The following is a 19,853-nucleotide window of genomic DNA, read 5'->3' as shown; positions in this document are numbered from 1 at the left end:
TAGCAGTATCAAAATGGAGTCACCAATGTCAAATTCTAGCTAAAAGAAGCCAGGACGCTTTCATGCATGTATGCATATGATAAGAACCATGCAATGGATTTCCTCAAAACCCAAGCATTACAAATAGGCACTTGTATAAGGACACTTGCCTAACAAAGCTATCCCCACCAATGGGCTCATTCAACTCCAATGGTTTGGCTTTCAAAACAGCTTACATGGATTTCTTCCTTCCTTCCCCTCCCTCACACACACACACACACACACACACACACACACACACACACCCGTCTTGTCCTTAAAAGCATCTCCTTTGCCCCAATCTCTTTGTATGTGCCCATGATCCACCATAGCATGTGGATCCCATTGCAATGCTCTGCTCTTCCCAAATAAACTCTTGGCTCTGGAGTCAGTCTCTCTACTGTGTAATTTAGGTTGACAAACGGGAGAACCTCACATAACTACATAGATTAACATCATCAAAGGCTTTCTTATCTCCTTTTGTTCTCCTAAAAATCTATTTATCTTTCCAAATAGTCAGTTGTTTTCTGTGGATACCTTCTTCCCCTCCTATGCACCTGCTAACATGTTAGATAAGCCCCAAATTTTAATTGCTCCTTTTGAGTTATTCCTCACTGAGCTCTAACGGGTTGTTTTCTGCTGTTAATCTGGCTTTTGTTGGTTTAACTTGTAGGCCTCAGCTACCAATCAAAAGAGGGTTCAGGAAAAGGTTTTTCTTCCCTATAATATTTGTTGGCTCTTTACCTATTGGAGTTTTTGAGGACTGAGGATGGTGTGTACATCCAGAGAGATTTACATTTGCTCCTTATAGGCATCCAAAATGTTATATACCTGAGAGCAATTTTAGTAAAGTTCTTAACTGGAGATTTTTCAAAAATATGCAAGTAGAATGAATTTGGAACCCAAACCTGAATTGAGGGTTGCCTTTTGGGTACACATCTTATCTGTCCAATCTTATCTATCATTTCAGTGTACCCTGTGGTCACCAGCAATGGACAGATTCCCCCTCAGGGTACCCCTGGCTTTAGTATTCACTTATCTCTCTGCATCAGTGCTATTACTTAGGATTTTTTTTTGTTTGCTTGCTTTTTATTTTTATTTTTTTTAAAGATAGAGAGAGAGGAGAGAGAGAGAATTTTGATATTTATTTATTTATTTTTTAGTTTTCGACGGACACAACATCTTTGTTTGTATGTGGTGCTGAGGATCGAACCCAGGCCGCCCGCATTCCAGGCGAGCGCGCTACCGCTTGAGCCACATCCCCAGCCCAAACTTGCTTGCTTTTTAGTTGTGTGTGTATGCATGCAAACACAAAAACACACACTAGCTCAGCAATACATTTTATTTTTTGGTACTGGGGCTAGAACCCAGGGGCACTTAACCACTGAGCCACTTCCCCAGCCCTTTAGGCTTTTTATTTTGAGACAGGATCTTGATAAGTTGCTTAGGGCCTCACTAAATTGCTGAAGCTGGCCTCACATTTGTAATCCTTCTGTCTCAGACTCCCAAATCACTGGGATTACAGTGCTACTGCAATGCATTTTAAAAGCCTAAATTTTATTTTCAAGTACTTTTAGGACAGGATTTTTTCAGGATATCTGGTTGTTTTGGTTTGAATCTGAGGTGTCTTCCCAAAGCTTCTGTGTTAATGCAGGAATAATCAAAGATAAAATGATTAGATAATGAGAGCTGTAACCTAATCAGTTCATTCTAGTTTTAAATGGACTGAGTAGGTGGTAACTGTATGCAGGAGGGGGCATGGATGGAGGAGGTGGGTTGCCAGCAGTATTCCCTGGAAGTCTTCATCTTCCTTGGGGAAGGTACCAGGATTGAACTCAGGGGCATTCGACCACTGAGCCACATCTCCAGCCCTATTTTGTATTTTATTTAGAGACAGGGTCTTACTGAGTTGCTTAGCACCTTGCTTTTGTTGAGGCTGGCTTTGAACTTGCGATCCTCCTGCCTCAGCCTTTCCTGCCTCAGCCTTTGGAGCCGCTGGGATTACAGGCATGCGCCACCACGAGCAGCTCTTGTTAGGTATTTTGAAGACAGCAATGCAAAGCTGACTAACACACTGATCTTATTTCTGGAAGTAGAAGTTAACTGATATTTCTAAAGTAAAGGTATAAGGTAATAAAATAAACCTGGGATTGGGCTAATTCATTCAATGGCCACCATGAATAGTAAGTGACAGGCACTTAGTAACACTGATGAACAAAATTCTGCCCTTGCCCTCAGGGGAAGAGGTGGGTTTCATGTCCTTGAACAGAGAACTGGATTGAATTTGGGATCTACTGCTTACTAACTGTATTAACTTAAATGCATTTCTTAACCTATAAAAATAAAATAGATACTATCTGGACAGCAGTGAGAGTAAACTAACTAATGTAGAGATATCATGATGATTTCTGATGCAAGAAAGAGAACCCTCAAGTTACTACATTTGAACAATAAGAAATCATCATATCACATACTAGTCCACAAGTATCTCAAAAGCTCCAGGAGATCATCTCAGGGGTTTGGGTTCTAATCTTCTCAGTGTGTTGACATTCATTCTCAGGCTAATAGTACAATGGCTACAGGAATTTCATCTAGACACAGTACCCAAGAGAAAGTCCATCCCTTTCTGTGTCTCTTTCCCAGATGCTCTGCCAACTCCAAAGACTTTTCTTCATGCCCCATTGGCCAGAGCTGTGTTACATAACCGTTCCTTGGCAAGGAAAGTGGAAATACCATAATTGGCTGATTAGATTGATCAATACTTACCTTTGGAACTGGGGATGGGGTCATCTTTGAGCCTCAAAAGGAAAAAAATAGATGAACAAAATTGGAATTCTTTCTGCAAGGAAGAAAGGAGAAATAGAAGTTAAACAGGCCACCAATGGGTACCACTATCGTCTACAAATGCCTGCAGCAAAGGACTAGTCCTCAGATGTTGAGGGCAACATCTTAGTGCACCTCTTCACTTAGAAATCACGTCGTTTGACAGGTGCCGATGAAAAAATTTTCAATACCTTCAGACTGACAGTCTCCAGAAGTGAATGCTGGCTCTCCACAGCTCACTAAAGGTCACCCAGCACGGCACATGGCCAAGTGGATGTTTTGGGATTGGCTCATTCCTCCCTCTGCTTTGAGGCCCCAAGGATCTGGGGTTGCTCTCCTGTGTTGACGGATCCTCCAGTGTCTATACAATGCTCACTCCACGCTTGGCAAAGAGCATCTCCTCTGGGATAGAGCCACATAGGCCTGAAGAGAGATGACTCCCAGTCCTGTCCTTTCACTTCAAATAAATAAATACAAAAGTAAAACAAAAGACAGACAGACAAAAAGCAGACTCAAGGAACAGAATTAGGAAAACGTAGGCTTTCACAAAAACAAGAGAGAGTAAAAGGACACCAAGGGGAAAACCTACCTCTGTTCACCCAAGCTCTGAGGAATCAGTATTTTTAAAACAATTTTTTAAAAGGTAAAGATTTATTATCCATCCTCCTCTGCCTAACAGTCCTTTTTTTTCTAGCAGTTTCTTTATTCATCTGAGGCAGGAGGATGAACAAAGGCTCGCTCCTTCTCAAGAAACACCCCCCTCCTTCCTCATCTCCACACCCCTGCCTTGACTTCAGGAAACGTGTTCAGAGAAAACAATTCCAGTTACTGGAAGATCTTAAGGCTTTCCTCTGTGAGTTAACAACCGCCTGGCCTCCGACCCCCAAGAAAAGATATTTACCAAGCAATAACAACACCTTTTATGTTATCTCAATCTCAGGCAAGTCACTTCATCTGTCTTAATTCGGATTCCTTTATCACACAGGGAAGAAGCTTAGATTAGCAGTTTGAAAAGTGTGTGTTTCTATGTATTTAAATGACAGAACATTGCTTTAAATAAGGTCATCCTATGTGGAGCTCACATTAAAAAAAAAAAAAACAGGTAAAAGCAGAGGTGCTTTGATTGAGGGAAGGGTGGGAGTGATGAGGCTGGGTAAGAGGAGGATGCTCTGGTTTGAATGTCCTCTCCAGGACTCATCCACTGCCACTGTGATGGTATGAAGGGATTGGGACCTTGAAGAGGTGATTAAGGGCCCTTGTGAATGGATTAATGTCATTATCAGGAAATTAATTGGTGGATACAAGTTGATGGAATGGGGTGTTAATAAATTTGGCCCCTTCTGGCCCTCTCTTTCTGCCTCATATATGCTCACTTTCCCTTTCACATGTTATGATGCAGCAAGAAGGCCCTCATCTCTCGACACAGCAAGATGCAGCCCCTTGATCTTGGACTTCCCAGCATCCAGAACCTAAGGTAAATAAACTTCTATTGTTTACAATTCACCTCGGCTGTGGAATTCTGTTATAGCAGCAGCAAACGGACTAAGACAGAAAAGTTTCTAGACCCTGGACTGAGCTTCAGCACACCTTCAAGAACTGCCCCAAGCCATGGCTTTTCCAGCCAGCAGTTTAACAATTACTGTCCCAGCTGTTTTCTAAGGTCCCTTCATATGTGAAACCAAGGCCCTGTTCTCTTTCTTAAAAAGAAAGACTGATTCTTCCCTTATAGATTCACACAGTGACACATGACACCTTCCACAAGTACAAAATAAGAACAAAAAAATTCCCTTTATAACCCCATTTCTCCTTTTTTTTTTTTTTGTAATTCTGAAAAACAGAACTTAATAGAGAACAGTACAGGGAAAATATAACTACACCTACCTACCATCCATAATCCGAAAATTATAATTTTGACACATTTGTCTCAGACAGGTTTTTTAAAGGAAAGAAATAAAAGTTGGCAGATAAAGTTGAAGTTCTCTTAGTTTATCTGTCCAATCCCAGTTTCCTTCTTTTATCCCCATCTTTTTTTTTTTTAAAGAGAGAGTGAGAGAGGGGAGAGAGAGAGAGAGAGAAAATTTTTTTAATATTTATTTTCTAGTTCTCAGCAGACACAACATCTTTGTTGGTATGTGGTGCTGAGGATCGAACCCGGGCCGCACGCATGCCAGGTGAGCGCGCTACCGCTTGAGCCACATCCCCAGCCCCTTATCCCCATCTTGACTAAGTAATGTCCCCTCCCCAAGATGTCCGTGCCTGACTCCTAGCACTGGTGAATATGTTGCCTTATGTGATAACAAAAGAGATTTTGCAGATGTGATTTAAATTAAGGATTTGGGTATGGGGAGATTTTTCTAAATTATCCAACTGGACCAGTATAATCAGAAGGGTCTTAATTAGAGGGAGGCAGGAGGGTCAGAGGCAGGAGGGCCGGAGTCAGAAAAGATGTGACCACATTTCATGAAGTTGTTGGCAGTGAAGCAAAGTGAAGCAGATGTGGCCGTCTTTACTCATTTTCTGTGAGATAACAGAATCCCTAAGACTGGCTAATTTATCAAGAACAGAGACTTGTTTCTTACAGTTCTGGAAGCAGGAAAGTCCAAAGTCAAGGGGTACAAATCTGACAAGGGACTTCTTGCTGCATCATTCCATGATGAAGAGTATTACATGGTAAGAAAAAAAAATGTATGTAAATGCCCCAAAGAGACCAAGAGAGACACAGAACTCACTCTTTTGTCAGAAACTCACTCTTGTGACAATGAAACTACTCCCATGATAACAGCATTAATTCATTCATGAGGGCAGAGCCAAAAAGAACACAATTCTGATGCTGCATTGTGGATTTTTGACCTCAAGAATGTGAGATAATAAATGTGTATTGCTTCAAACTGCTAAATTTGTGCTGATTTGTGATAGCAGCATTGGAAACAACGTCCTCATTGCTCATTTAAAAAATTCTCCTGGCCTCCTATAGTCATTTGAGTTTGTGACTCTAGCTAGAGTTGCCACATTAAATAAAAACAAGCAAGCAAAGCAGAATTTACAGCTAAATTCTAATCTCAGATAAACAACAAAAACATTTTAGTATAAATATGCCCCGAATATTACTGAATATTACTATATTTTTATTTGCTAAATTCTAATACAAGGTCTCCAGCTCTCAACTGCCCTCACCTGTCTCCATTCCAACTTTACCTCCCATTGCTCTCTTTTTTAGGCCTTATGCTTTGGCCCAACCAGGCTGCCCACCAGTTTCCTGAGCATGTTTGTACTCTTCTTGGGGATCCTGCCTCTGCTTCTCTCCAGTTACCTAAGATTAAGTCAGTGCTCTTCAAGATCAAGTTGAAGATCCAGCTCCTGAACTGGAGATTCCCAGTCTCTGCCTTTGGGATCCCTCTGTCCCCCCTGATTCTCATAGTATGTTATCGATGAAACTTATTTCACATTTATTATTTTGACCTGCAGTGTTACTAATCTTTTAATAATAGGTATCTCTCCACTGCATTACAGTCTTTGAATTTTAACTTATTAAGGTATCCCTAGTGTCAAAGGTGCTTCTACATTGGAATTAGTGGATAGTGTGCCAATGTAAGGATGATCTATCAGCTTTCATACAAACCAGCCCCAAACTTCTCAACCTAAATGACAAAGTTGGAGTGGGCTGTATTAAAAAAATACCATAATGTGGTGTGACTCAAACAAAAAATATTTATTTCTCACAGTTCTGGAAGATAAGTGGTCTCAGATTGAGGTGCTAGCAGGTTTGATGTCTGGTGAGGGTTTTCTGTTTTAGAGGCAGCACATTCTAAGATCTTGTGTCCTCACATTGGGGAAGGAATGAGCTGCCTGTGCACATTTTATAAGGGCACTAATACCATTCATGAGGAGTTCCACCCCTATAACTTCATCTAGTCCAGTTAACTCTCAAATACCCCAACTGCCACCAGATTAGGAGGGAAGAATTTTAACATGTGAATCTTGGGAGACACAAGCATCAGTCTATATCAATGCAACTGTTCATGATGGTATGGTTAGATGGATTTTTTTTTTCTGGTCTGAACTGGTTTGGTTGGTTGGGGCTGGATGGTCTAGCATGTTTTCATTCATGTCTGGGGCCTCGCGTAGAATCCTGGGAAAATGAGCACATGTGGTACCTCTTTTCGTTCTCAAGCAGGCGGGACCAGGCTGTTCACATGGTGGCAAAAGTGTCCCACCAGTGAGAGGGTCTACATGTGTCACATTTGCTGTCTTCCCATTGGCCAAAGAAGGTCACATAGCCAAGCCTAGATTCAATGGACAAAGAAATAGGATACTGCTTACATTTCAAGTACATTTCAAAGCAGAACAAGAACAAATTGAAAGCTATTCCTTCAACAATCTAACCCAGATGCTTCCAGTTTCCAATGACCTCAAACACTTCAACATTCCTCTCAGTTCAAGAAGTAGGCCTATTTTCCACCTTGGTGTCTGCTTGCCCGTGAAACTGCACTTCTACTGGCATGCCAGACCTCTTCCCCCAGGGGCCAATCCCATGCTGTTTGCACTGCTTGGAATGCTGCCCCCCTCCCCACTTCTTGCCAAGCTAATTATTACATTTCCTTTAAGTCCCTTCCTAAAGTCACTTCCTGAGGGGAGCCTTTCCTGACTGTCCAGAGCAGGCCAGGTCTCCTGTGCTGCTCGTCAGAGATCCACGGTAGCTGCGTTACCACACTCTCCATGAGTGAGTGTTTTGAATTGTTTCGTGGTGCAGTTCTTTGTTTAATGTTGTCTGTCCTCTTCTGAAAGTGTTTCGGGGCAGAGACTGAGTCTATCTTGTTCCTTGCGGAGTTATCGACATTTAGCAAGAGCTTAGCATAGAGCAGGTACCATAGGAAAAAAAGGAATGAACATAAGAATGCACGGAGGAGCTCTTTGTGCTCAGCATGGTAGAGGTCCCTTCAGAAACCTCCCAGATTAGAAGGCATAGGAAACTGCGATGTATGGGAGAGTGAGACTGGGTCACACAAAATGATTCAGGAACAACTCCATACCAAATGACAGTGAAATGCCAGATGTTGGACTGTAAGTGCCGTGGGAAATCAGGATAAAGGGATTGGAATTGGCCAAGTGGTCACAGAAAACCTTATCTAGAAGGTAGCACCTGAGCCAGGTCCAGAGGAGGAACAGGATTCAGATGCAATGAAGTTAGGGAAGGAGGCTAATATGACCAGGTCATGAGTTGGATCCTCAGTTGCTCCTATTGGACTCATGGCCTCATGCCGAAGCCAAGTGCCAATGACTCGGCTTGGCACAGAATCACGAGCCACCACACAGCTCTGTAGGTTCAAACAGCAATTCTTTATTCCGGATCTCACACCAGCCTCCACACACATTCAGGGGCAGTCTCGTTCTGCCGCACACTTCACCTACTCCACGAGGCTTTTTCCAAAATCCCATTTGAATCTCACGAGAACTCAACGGGAACAAGCAACAGGAACACCCTAATCCCAGCAGCAATAATCTTCAACCTCAACTTCCCTAAAACCCATATTCTTAAACCGGGAAACGCCTTAAACCGGGAACACCCTAAGCCCAAGGACCGGGATACTTCCTCAAACCTGCAGGATACTTCCTCAAACCTGGATCCACCCTCGATCACCTTGAGCAGGGTCATCTTTCTCAAACACACAAGCAAGGTCGCAGCAAATTTCCAAGGCAAGTCCATTTAACATGGGGTACACTGGCAAGGATTACGATGCGTCAATACCTACTTGGTAATGGCCCTCAGCATCTCCCCCCTTCTGATTAATTAAACAACAAGCAATGTGGCTTAGGACCGTGCCTGGTAGGTTGTCCAATTCAACATGTGGTTCTTACCCGTCATGGGAGAGCTGACCTTTGGGCGTCAACTTCCTGTCTTAGGTTGAATCCACTGCAACCAGATCAACCCGTCACTGACTACCGGTCCAGCATTCAGCCATGCTTGTGGATAGGCCTAAGCACCAGTGGGGGGGTGAGGTTCTTGCCTCACCTCTGTTGGCCCCCAAATTTTAGACCATCACTAGTAGAAGGGAGGAAGACACAGAAATGCCAAGACACCAAGCCAATTGACGGCTCCTTTGGAAAAATTGCGTCACTGGTGACACCATCAGCAAAGATGCCAGTGTTACCACAATTAACATGGGGTGCGCTGGCAAGGAAATTGCATCACTGGTGACACCATCAGCAAAAATATGCCAGCAGTACCACAATTCGCTGCACCAGACGATAGTTCACAATGCATGCAACTGATATATAGTCCAGGCAAGTTCTGCAGGCAGTTCAAAGTGGAAGAGTCTATCAATATGTCCATTTCCTCCCAAAGTAAATCAAGTCCTTGATTGAGCATTACTTGTTGAGTTATATTCATTGATGCATCAGTTTATACAGTTTACTGTGATCATAGAAGCTGTAGTTTGGTTTTCTTAGTCTTCACAGGCACTGGGATGGAGATGGGAATTCTGGCAATGATGTTAAAGAGACATTATCCTGAACAGAATTATTAAATATAATGAAAAGGAAAAGTGAAAGTAAACAAACAGATCTGTTAATCACTTTTAAAAACAATAGCAAGCAAACAGATCTGTTAACCACCTTTGAAAACAATCATTAACAGCTGTTTACCTAATTTAGATTAAACCACTTAAATCACGTGAATAAAAAAAAAAAAAAAAAAATTCGGATCCATTTTTTCATGAGCGCTCCTCAAATAAAAATATGGACATACACACATACTGACATGCAACACAAAACAGTACACACATAACATACAACACATAAGACAATAATAAGTAAAGGCCTTGTAGCTATACCTAAGTGAAATCTCCATTGCAATGTTTAAAAACTCCACAGTCAAAAAATAAAACACAGTCAAAAAACAAAACTGATCAGAAAAACATTAACCTAGGTTTGTATGAGCTCAAAAAATAAAATAGAACTTTATGATGTGGGAAAAATGCAATAATAAAATAGATATTGAAAAAAAGCACCGTGGTTAATCACTGTCGCAGATGTAAGAATAGCCAAGCTGGAGCTCTGGATATCAGCTGTTATGGATTTCAGTCAAATCATCTTCTTTTTCTGTAGAAATTGTTTTGGTTAACCTCTCTGGAATCCAAATCGGCTGCTGTTCTCCCTGTGGGAACACACAAACGGAACCCCGACTCCAGACAATAACTGGGTCGGGACCTTTCCATTGTCCTGTTAGAATATCTTTCCAAAGTACCTTAGGCTTATGTACATTTTTCGGATACATATGTCTTTCCGCAGCACTAAGTCCTGATGAATCCAAATTTAGAAAGTTTAGAGTAAAAAGGGTTATTTTAAGTTTATCTTTGGGGGATATATACCCCTTTCCAATTCCCTCTTTTTGCTTTAATAAGTACGTTTTAATAGTTTGATGAGCTCTTTCAACTATGCCTTGTCCCTGTGGGTTGTATGGGATTCCTGTTATATGAGTAATACCAAAGGATGAGCAAAATTGTTTAAAAGAGTTAGAAGTGTAACCAGGACCATTATCAGTTTTTAACTGTTTAGGAACACCCACAGTGGCAAAATTTTGTAAGCAATGAGCTATAACATCTTTAGTTTTTTCTCCGGCATGAAGGGAGCCCATCAAAAATCCGGAAGAAGTATCAACTGTAACATGTAAATATTTTAATTTTCCAAATTCTGGCAAGTGTGTGACGTCCATCTGCCAAATATGGTTAGGTATCAGTCCTCTAGGATTGACTCCAAGATTAACTTGTGGTAAAAAGGTCACACAATTTTGACATTGTTTTATTATATGCCTGGCTTGTTCCTTAGTTATTTTAAAACGCTTTTGTAAAGTATTAGCATTAACATGAAACCTTTTATGAAAATTTGTAGCTTCTTCTACAGTAGAAAAAATATGTATATCATGTGTAGTTTTATCTGCTAAATCATTGCCCAAACTAAGGGCTCCAGGCAATCCTGTATGTGCCCTGATATGTCCTATAAAGAATGGATCTTTTCTATCCCAGATTAGACTTTGTATAGTGGAAAACAAAGAGAAAACAGTAGAGGAAGGGGAAATCCTACCAGCATCTTCAAGGGATATAATAGCGTTAACTATATACTGACTATCAGAAAATAAATTAAATACAGAATCTTTGAACATCAGGAAAGCTTGTAAAACTGCATTAAGCTCTACCTTTTGAGCTGATTGTTTGGGAACTAAAAATGTAAAAGTTTGATCAGGGGTAACTACTGCAGCTGTACCATTATTAGACCCATCAGTGAATATATTTGGAGCATTCACGATAGGTGTTTTTCTTGTCATTTTAGGAAAAACTACAGGATGCTTAGACCAAAAAGACAACAAAGGATTAGATGGTAAATGATTATCAAATGAAACATTTGATTTACACATGATTATTGCCCATGTATTTAACTCATTAGCTAACTCATCAATTTGCTCCATAGTATATGGAGTAATAATTTTATTGGGAGAAATTCCAAACACTCCCTTTGCTGCTTTTATTCCTTTGAGTATTAATTGTCCTACAGCCTCAGGATACCTAGTAAGAATAGTGTTAGGAGAGTAAGATAAATGTATCCACAATAATGGACCTTCCTGCCAAAATACTCCTGTAGGAATATTTTTTGTTGGTAGTACGATAAATAATAAAGGCAAACTTATATCAATTCTATCTAAATGCATATTTTCCATATATGTTTCAATAATTTTTAATGCCTTTCTAGCTTTAGGAGTTAGCATTCGGGGTGAATTTGGATCTGATGGACCTTTTAGAATATCAAATAAAGGTCCCAACTCTCCTGTTGGTATGCCTAGATAAGGCCTTATCCAATTTATATCTCCCAACAACTTTTGAAAGTCATTAAGTGATTTGAGTTGATCTACTCGTATTTGAATTTTAGGTGGACGGACCATGGTTGAGGATAATAGAACTCCTAAATAATTAATTGGAAAATTTAATTGTACCTTATCTATTCCTATCTCTAGATTATAATTTTTTAACAAGTTTGTAAGTGTGGCATAACATTCCAGCAATGTGTTTTTATCTTTATGTGCTAATAATACATCATCCATATAGTGAAATATTTTTAGTTCAGGATTTTGATTTCTAAGTGGCTGGATTGCTTTATTAACATATATTTGACACATAGTCGGACTGTTAGCCATTCCTTGAGGGAGTACTTTCCATTCATATCTCTCATCAGGACCTTCATGATTTAATGCAGGGATAGTAAATGCAAAACGTGGACTATCCTCGGGATGAATTGGAATCGAAAAAAAGCAATCTTTAATGTCTATAGCTAAAACATGCCACGTTTTTGGTAAAGCAGACAATTGAGGAATCCCTGATTGAGCAGGTCCCATAATAACCATCTCATTATTAATTGCTCTTAAATCTTGTAATAATCTCCATTTACCCGATTTCTTTTTGATGACAAAAATGGGAGTATTATGGGGAGATACAGAAGGTTGTAAATGTCCTTCCGCTAATTGTTGTTTGACCAGATCATGGGCTACTTGTATCTTTTCTTTAGTCAGGGGCCACTGAGGAACCCACACTGGTCTTTCTGATTTCCAAGTAATTTTAATTGTCTCAGTGGCCCTTTCTGAAAATCCAACCCATGTCTGTCTGTTCCTTGATCTATTTGAATTGGTGCTGCTATACCTTGCTCTTGTTTTCCTAATCTTTTTTCTTTCCTGATACCTTGTCTAGCCCTAGTAGTGGGCGCATTAGGATTGATGTTATTTGTTAACATCAAACCTAGTTGATCTAGGACATCTCGTCCCCATAAATTAATAGGAAGGTGATCCAAAACATATGGCTGTATAGTTCCTTCACATCCTTCAGGATCCTTCCAATCTAATACCATAGCACTTCTATGGGGATTAGTCGCCACTCCTAGGCCTCGAAGCGTTTGAGTGGCTTGTTGTAATGGCCAATGTTTTGGCCATTCTTGAAGAGATATGATGCTAAGGTCAGCACCTGTGTCCAGCAGGCCATTAAACTCACGACCCTGAATATTTAGTTTTAGCATTGGGCGAGAATCTAAATTTAAAGACAACATAGCCCAATCTACACCTGTGGAGCCTAATCCCCTGGAACCTCTTTCTACATTAAGACTAGAGAACTTATTATGTAGGCTGGGTATTATTAACAACTGTGCTATTCTATCTCCAGGTGAAATTACTGATATACCTCCTGGAGAACTAGCTATAATTTTTATTTCACCTACATAATCGGGATCAATTACCCCAGGACTTATCATAAGTCCTTTTAATGTAGATGAACTACGTCCCAATAATAAGCCTACTGTTCCTTGGGGAAGAGGTCCTTTTATTCCTGTAGGAATGATTTGAACTCCCATCTCTGGAGTTAATACTGCTCTGGCAGAGGCGCAGATGTCCAACCCTGCGCTCCCTCGGGTTTGTCTGATGAGGGATTTAATGGACAATGTGTCCTGGGCACCACCCTTATGGGGTTGCTGGGTTCCTCCACTGCCCCGTATATTTGTGGTTGTGGGCCCCGGAGCATTGGGCCCCCCTGTCCGTTTTTTGGCAATGAAGCCTGATGCCTTTCTCCACGATATCTTGGGTAAATACCTGATCCTTCTCCGTTTTTTGATAAGGGAGTACCTTCTATGGTGGTTTGAGAACGGCATTCATTAGCCCAATGTCTCCCTCTACGGCATCGTGGGCAAATACCCGGTATTCTATTCCTTTGATTTCTAGTTTTGTTAAAACCTCCTCTTATGGGGCAACTCCTTTTAAAATGTCCTGTTTGTTCACAATTATAGCATGTTTCTGGCCTGGCATCTAAAGCCTGTTGTACTGCAGCTGCCATGACTTGCCCTTGTTCATTAACATCTCTACATAATTTAATATATGTGTTTAAATCTTCATGCCTCCATGGTCTAATAACCTCTCTGCAGCAACGATTTGCTTGGTCATAAGCCAATTGTTTTATTAATGGCATTGCTTGTTCTGTGTCACCAAAAATTTTGGCGGCCGTTTGAATAAGCCTATCTACAAAGTCAGCGTAAGGTTCATTAGGTCTCTGTAATACCTTAGATAGCTGACCTTGTAAATCTCCATGTCCTTGTAAAGTCTTCCATGCCCTAACTGCGTCTGCAGCAATCTGTGCATATACAGCAGGATCATATTCCATTTGTTGCCGCTGACCCTCATAATCTCCTTTTCCTAGCAGCATCTCTAGATTTCTTTGAGGGTAACCGGCTGCTGCATTTCGTCTAGCTGTCTCCCTGCAAAATTCCTCATTGGCAACCTTCCATAACAAATATTGTCCTCCATTTAGCACAGATTTACACATGCTAGCCCAATCTGCTGGCGTCATGTCCAAGTTAGTAATGGACTCCACCATGCTTACTGTGAAAGGGGCTTGAGGACCATAGGTTGTTACAGCCTCCTTTAACTGCTTCACTGTTTTAAATTCTAAAGCACGGTGAATTCGCTGCCCTCCTACCTGTTCAAATACAGGGCGTGCTAATCTTTGAGGTCCTGTCTCAGGATCCCATCTATCAACTACGATGGGGTTTGAGGGCCATTCAGCTGTCTCCATCGGCGGGGCTGATGGTTGAATTACACCCTCTGGTAATAAAACGGAGTTAGTAACAGCCTTTTGTTGTGGCCTTTTTCCTAATAACCCCTTTTCCTTTAAATTTTCTTCCTCTCTCTGACTAGCTCGAGAGACCTTCTCTTTTCCTTGATCTAAAATGTCTTTCTCCATGGTCTGAACCTCTAACAATTTACTTAACAACTTTTCGGTTTCTTTTTTACTAATTTCTAATCTTCTATAAAGATAACGCAACCCAATAAGATAACATAAGAAAAAACCGCAACTGAATGAAACAAAAACTGAATAAAAATTCGCTGTATCAATTTTCTCTTTCTCGGGGCTAACAAACTTCAAACCTTGAGCGAACCATTTTTCCCAGTTTGCCTGAGAAATTTCTAGGGACAGGCAACTTGAAACAAAAACGAAATAAATCAAAACAAGAACACATTGTTTTTGGAAATGGTCACCCATTCTCTCGCCTTCCCTCAGGGGCGAGCAATTTACTCACCTCCAAATTTCAGATGTTCCGCGTACGGGCCACCAAATGCCGAAGCCAAGTGCCAATGACTCGGCTTGGCACAGAATCACGAGCCACCACACAGCTCTGTAGGTTCAAACAGCAATTCTTTATTCCGGATCTCACACCAGCCTCCACACACATTCAGGGGCAGTCTCGTTCTGCCGCACACTTCACCTACTCCACGAGGCTTTTTCCAAAATCCCATTTGAATCTCACGAGAACTCAACGGGAACAAGCAACAGGAACACCCTAATCCCAGCAGCAATAATCTTCAACCTCAACTTCCCTAAAACCCATATTCTTAAACCGGGAAACGCCTTAAACCGGGAACACCCTAAGCCCAAGGACCGGGATACTTCCTCAAACCTGCAGGATACTTCCTCAAACCTGGATCCACCCTCGATCACCTTGAGCAGGGTCATCTTTCTCAAACACACAAGCAAGGTCGCAGCAAATTTCCAAGGCAAGTCCATTTAACATGGGGTACACTGGCAAGGATTACGATGCGTCAATACCTACTTGGTAATGGCCCTCAGCAGCCTCACAAGCTACTGATCCCAACAGAGAACAGGCTGGAGAGTCGGTCGGGATGGTTCTACAAAGCTACTCCTACCATCCCTGAAACAACTCAAGAAGATTATGTTTGGAGGAGACGGCAAAGTTGATTAAAATAGCTCGCTCAGAGACCTAACATCTGCTTCTACTCTTCTAGAAACCTTGTGGTCTGGACACTCTCTGTCCCTCTTCATCTCTTTCACTTTTCACTATTTATTATGAAAACCTCCCAAACATACACAAAGAAAGTACAAGAAATCCCATCACCAATTTCAACAAGCATCAATACCATATTTGTTTTATAAGTCTCTCTCTCCCCAACCCTCTCTTTCTCTCTTTTAACTAAAGCATGTTAGAACGAATCCCAGATAAAATATCATAACACCCCTTAAATACTTCAATATGATGTCTAAAAGAAATAAGGGCATTTTCTTATATAATCACAATACCTTTTCATGCCTAAAAAAATAAAGCAAAATTCCTCAATATCATTTAGTACCCAGTCTATATTCAAAATTTTCTGATAGTTGGTTTAGTGGAATCAAGATCTAAATGAGATCCACACATGAGTTTTGTGACATGTCTCTTAAATCTCTTTTTATCCAGGCTAATGGATGTTCTCTTTTGACTGCGGTTTCTCTTTGCTGACAACATGCCTCAGGCCTCATAGCCTTTATCTCATCCCTACATTGGCAGGGAGCTAAGAGATTAGGAGTGAAGTCTGTATGGAGAGAAAGTCGGGGGACAGAGGGAATATCAGAGTCCTCAGATCTTATGAAAAGAAATACCTAATCAGCTTCAAGAGAAACAGATTAGAGTAAGAGACTCTTAAGAACTGGAGTTGACCTGCATGCTCTCCTAACACCTAAGAATGACAAGAATTTACCAAGATCTTAAGGATTCCTGTGGGTGAGAGGGGGAGGGCCAGAGAAAGGAAATCAGAATGAATCTGAAGGACAGCTCAGAAGCATAGGCAGGACTAATGTGCAGGATCCAGAGCAAAATTAAAATCCCAGAACTCTCCTTCAAAAAGTATCTCTCCTTCAAAAAGTATTAGGAATTTCAGAGCAGCAACAGCAAAGCATTAAACCAAGCCTGGGACCCTGCTGAGCAGAGGGCACCAGGAGGCCCCTGGGAGCTATATTACAAAGCAATGCTTTGCTAGCAAATGTCTTGTTTGTGTTTCAGAGATGAGCAGAGGCAGGGGAAAGCCTTCCTACATCTGATAGCTACCACCAGCATCTTAGACTTGTCAGGATGCTTAGCAGTGGTGCATGGCTTCCAGAGGGTCATAGATCATTGCTATATAATTCTCACCCAGGGGTAGTGTGGGTGTGGATCCTTTAGCTTTTGCACTAGACTATGTGAGCATGGGCTGTAGAGTCAGAAAGCCCGGCTTCATTTCCAGACTCTATTACTTACTGGTTACTGTATAACCTCAGTCAGTTACTTGACTTTCTATTTTATGCAGTTAATAAAAGTACCTACCTCAGAGGGTTATACGAGAATTAAATTAGTCCTTATTGGCTGACACATGCCAAGCACTATATGTGTTTGTCAAAACAAATCTAGAGGGGCTGGGGTTGTGGCTCAGTGACAGAGCATTCGCCTAGCTAGTGTGAGGAGGCACTGGGTTTGATCCTCAGCACCATATAATAACTAAATAAATAAATAAATAAATAAAAATATTGTGTCCGACTACAACTAAAAAAATATTTTAAAAAATTCTAGAAGTTAGAGCTGTATGGGTTCCGTCTTAGTCTGTTTTCTGTTGCTATGACAGAATACTTGGGACTGAGTGTTTATAAAGAAGTTTACTTTGAGTCATGTTTCAGGAGGTTGAGATATCCAAGAGGAAGGCACCAACATCTTCCCTTCTAAAAAGGGCCCTGTGCTACTTCAACTCATGACAGAAAGAAGGACAAGCAGGTACATGCAGAAGAGAAAGAGGCCAAACTCCCCAATAGCTAACCCATTCCTATGAGAAAGGAATTATCTATTCATGTGGGCCCCACTGCCATGACCCAAACACCTCCCTACTCCCAACACGGCGACAGAATGAGTTTCCAAGATATGAATTGTGGGGGGACATACTCTCACCACAGGTCTAGACAGACACCTGGTAATAGAACCTACAGGACCAAGACTGACTCTGCTCTTTTAGTGGAGAGAGGCTGAGCCAGGCATCCTGATTTTGTCCCCCCAAAAATTACACAATGATTATTCACTAAATAAGTAGTCATTGAGGGCTGAGGTTGTGGCTCAGTGGTAGCACACTTGCCTGGCATGTGTGAGGCACTGGGTTCCATTCTCAACACCACATATAAATAAATAAAGGTCTATCAACAACTAAAAAAATACCTTTATTGAAAAAAAAAAGTGGTCATTGAGCATCTACTATGTGCCAGGCACTCACTGAGTAGAGAGTGAGGTAGGATTGGTTCTCTTCCTTATGGTGCTGATCATCTAGCTCTATCTGTAAGGTTAGTCCTGCCCAAGTCTAGGACCAGGCCTGGCACCAGTAGGAAGAAGAGGAGATACCCTCAGCCTGTAGCCCACTTAAGTATCCTGATTCCTTGTTATGAATCTGCTCTGTGATTTGGACCAAGACCCTGCGTTGAATAATTCAGTGTTCTCTCACTAAGATACAAACTTTTATTTCCTTCCCCAAACCTAGACATCCCCAGACTGAGTTCTAACTTGCTATTACAGTCTCCAAGATGCTGTGAGCAGCTTGGCTCTCCCCGCACCCCACACCACAGACATACTTGGAGGGGTTCTTGGATCTGGGATTTGGTTTGGGTCATCCTTGGTTAACAGTGATGATATCACATTGTCCTTCCCCGGCTGGCCCGGGACCACGTGTGTCCATCTCTCCAATAACTAACTAGTCCTTGACTTTGTCCTTGTGTCCTTAACACCTTCCCACTTCTTGAGTCTGCATAGCTGCATGGATTTAGCTTCCCATCTTGACAACACTCAAGCCCAGGATCTGAAGGATACAGGCTGGGGTGCTGGGGGACCTGACATTGAAACCAGACTCATTTCCTTCAACAAAATTCTTGGCTCTCTGCCAAGACCTTTGAGGGGTAGTTTGTGACAAGATGGCCACGGGATGATAAGGTGGGGTCTTCAAGGTGAAGGGAGGGTGATGGGTGAAGATGCCAGCTGCTTTCCTGATGGCAGGTCCCAACCCTGAGGCCATTGTGAATGCAGCTCCCCCACCTCCCCCGGCAGCCTGGAGACACTGGCACACAGCCTTCCTGGCTAAAGGCCTCCAGGCAACTAGACTCTTCAGGTGATTATGAGTGTCAGGCAGAAGGCCAAGGGGAGTGTTTTCCACATTCTTCTTGTTCTCCAGATCTGTATTTTAGAACTTCTGAAATGGTGACACTGGGGGAAAGAAAAGTGTTTCCAAAGTCACTTTGAAAAGAAGCAATTTATATTCCTTTTCCCCCTTCAGGCCACTGAGCCGTGGTAAGTTACCGAGCTGCAGGTCCTGTTGATGGAGCACTACGGGAACAGCAAGAGCCAGACCACAGGAGTTACACCAAGAAAATCAGAAGGACTTCAATGTGTAAATCTGGGGTTGTCTCTGAATCCTTTGGCCCTGGGAAGGGAGAACAGAGCCCAGACTGGGAAGAGGCCAAGCAGGAGGACCGACAATGGGGAAGGTGGCCAGGGCATGATGCCAGGACTTTTTATCCTGTTAGGCCATTGCGTCCCTGCAACTTCCAAACATAAAACATTCATCTTACAGAAACTCTAGGCCTCTGAGTGGAGGGGCGGGGGCAGGGGGCAATGGAGTCTGCCTTTGGGTAACTATATATATGTACATACATACACACACACACACACACACACACACACACTAAGAGACTTGAAAACAATTGAGGTTGATGTCTTGAAGGACCAACTAAAATAATTAATGGGCAACCAAACCTTGGTGAAGGGGAGGGAGAAAGTACAAAATATTGACTTTCCTAAAGCATGTTTCAGTTTAGAAGAACAAAATTTTAACATCCCAGAAAATAAAACAAGTGTCAGAGAGACGGAAGTACTGATTTACAGGTGATGCAGGACACAGCAGACACATTTTTCCTGTGGAGTGTCAAGGAAGACTTGGAACAGGGAGAATTTAAGCCTGACCTTGATGGTTGGAGGATTTAGAATAAGAAGCACCTACTGAGTGCCAGGCAGTGTGTGAAGAACTGGGAACTCAAAGATGAGCACCTCATGGGTTCTGTCCCCAGGGAAGTGCTCCTAGTGTTGTGTGGGCAGCAGAGGTGTGAACAGTAAGTACTGGTAAGTGGTGTGATCACTGTGTGCTGGGGAGGTGGGCAGGG

General features: G+C 41.9%; 1 long non-coding RNA gene across 1 annotated transcript in view; it reads right to left on the bottom strand.

Annotated features, from left to right (window-relative positions):
• LOC144256911 (uncharacterized) overlaps nt 1–19,853 on the bottom strand; it is a 39,006-nt gene that overhangs the window by 9,605 nt on the left and 9,548 nt on the right. The window contains exon 2 of the long non-coding RNA XR_013344314.1: nt 2,785–2,857. This is a non-coding gene — a long non-coding RNA (uncharacterized LOC144256911). The remainder of the gene's footprint in view (nt 1–2,784; nt 2,858–19,853) is intronic.

The sequence above is a fragment of the Urocitellus parryii genome, chromosome 9, assembly GCF_045843805.1.
Source record: "Urocitellus parryii isolate mUroPar1 chromosome 9, mUroPar1.hap1, whole genome shotgun sequence".
NCBI lineage: Eukaryota > Metazoa > Chordata > Mammalia > Rodentia > Sciuridae > Urocitellus > Urocitellus parryii.
Note: the sequence above shows the minus strand (reverse complement) of the source record. Positions and strands in the feature narration are given on the sequence as shown.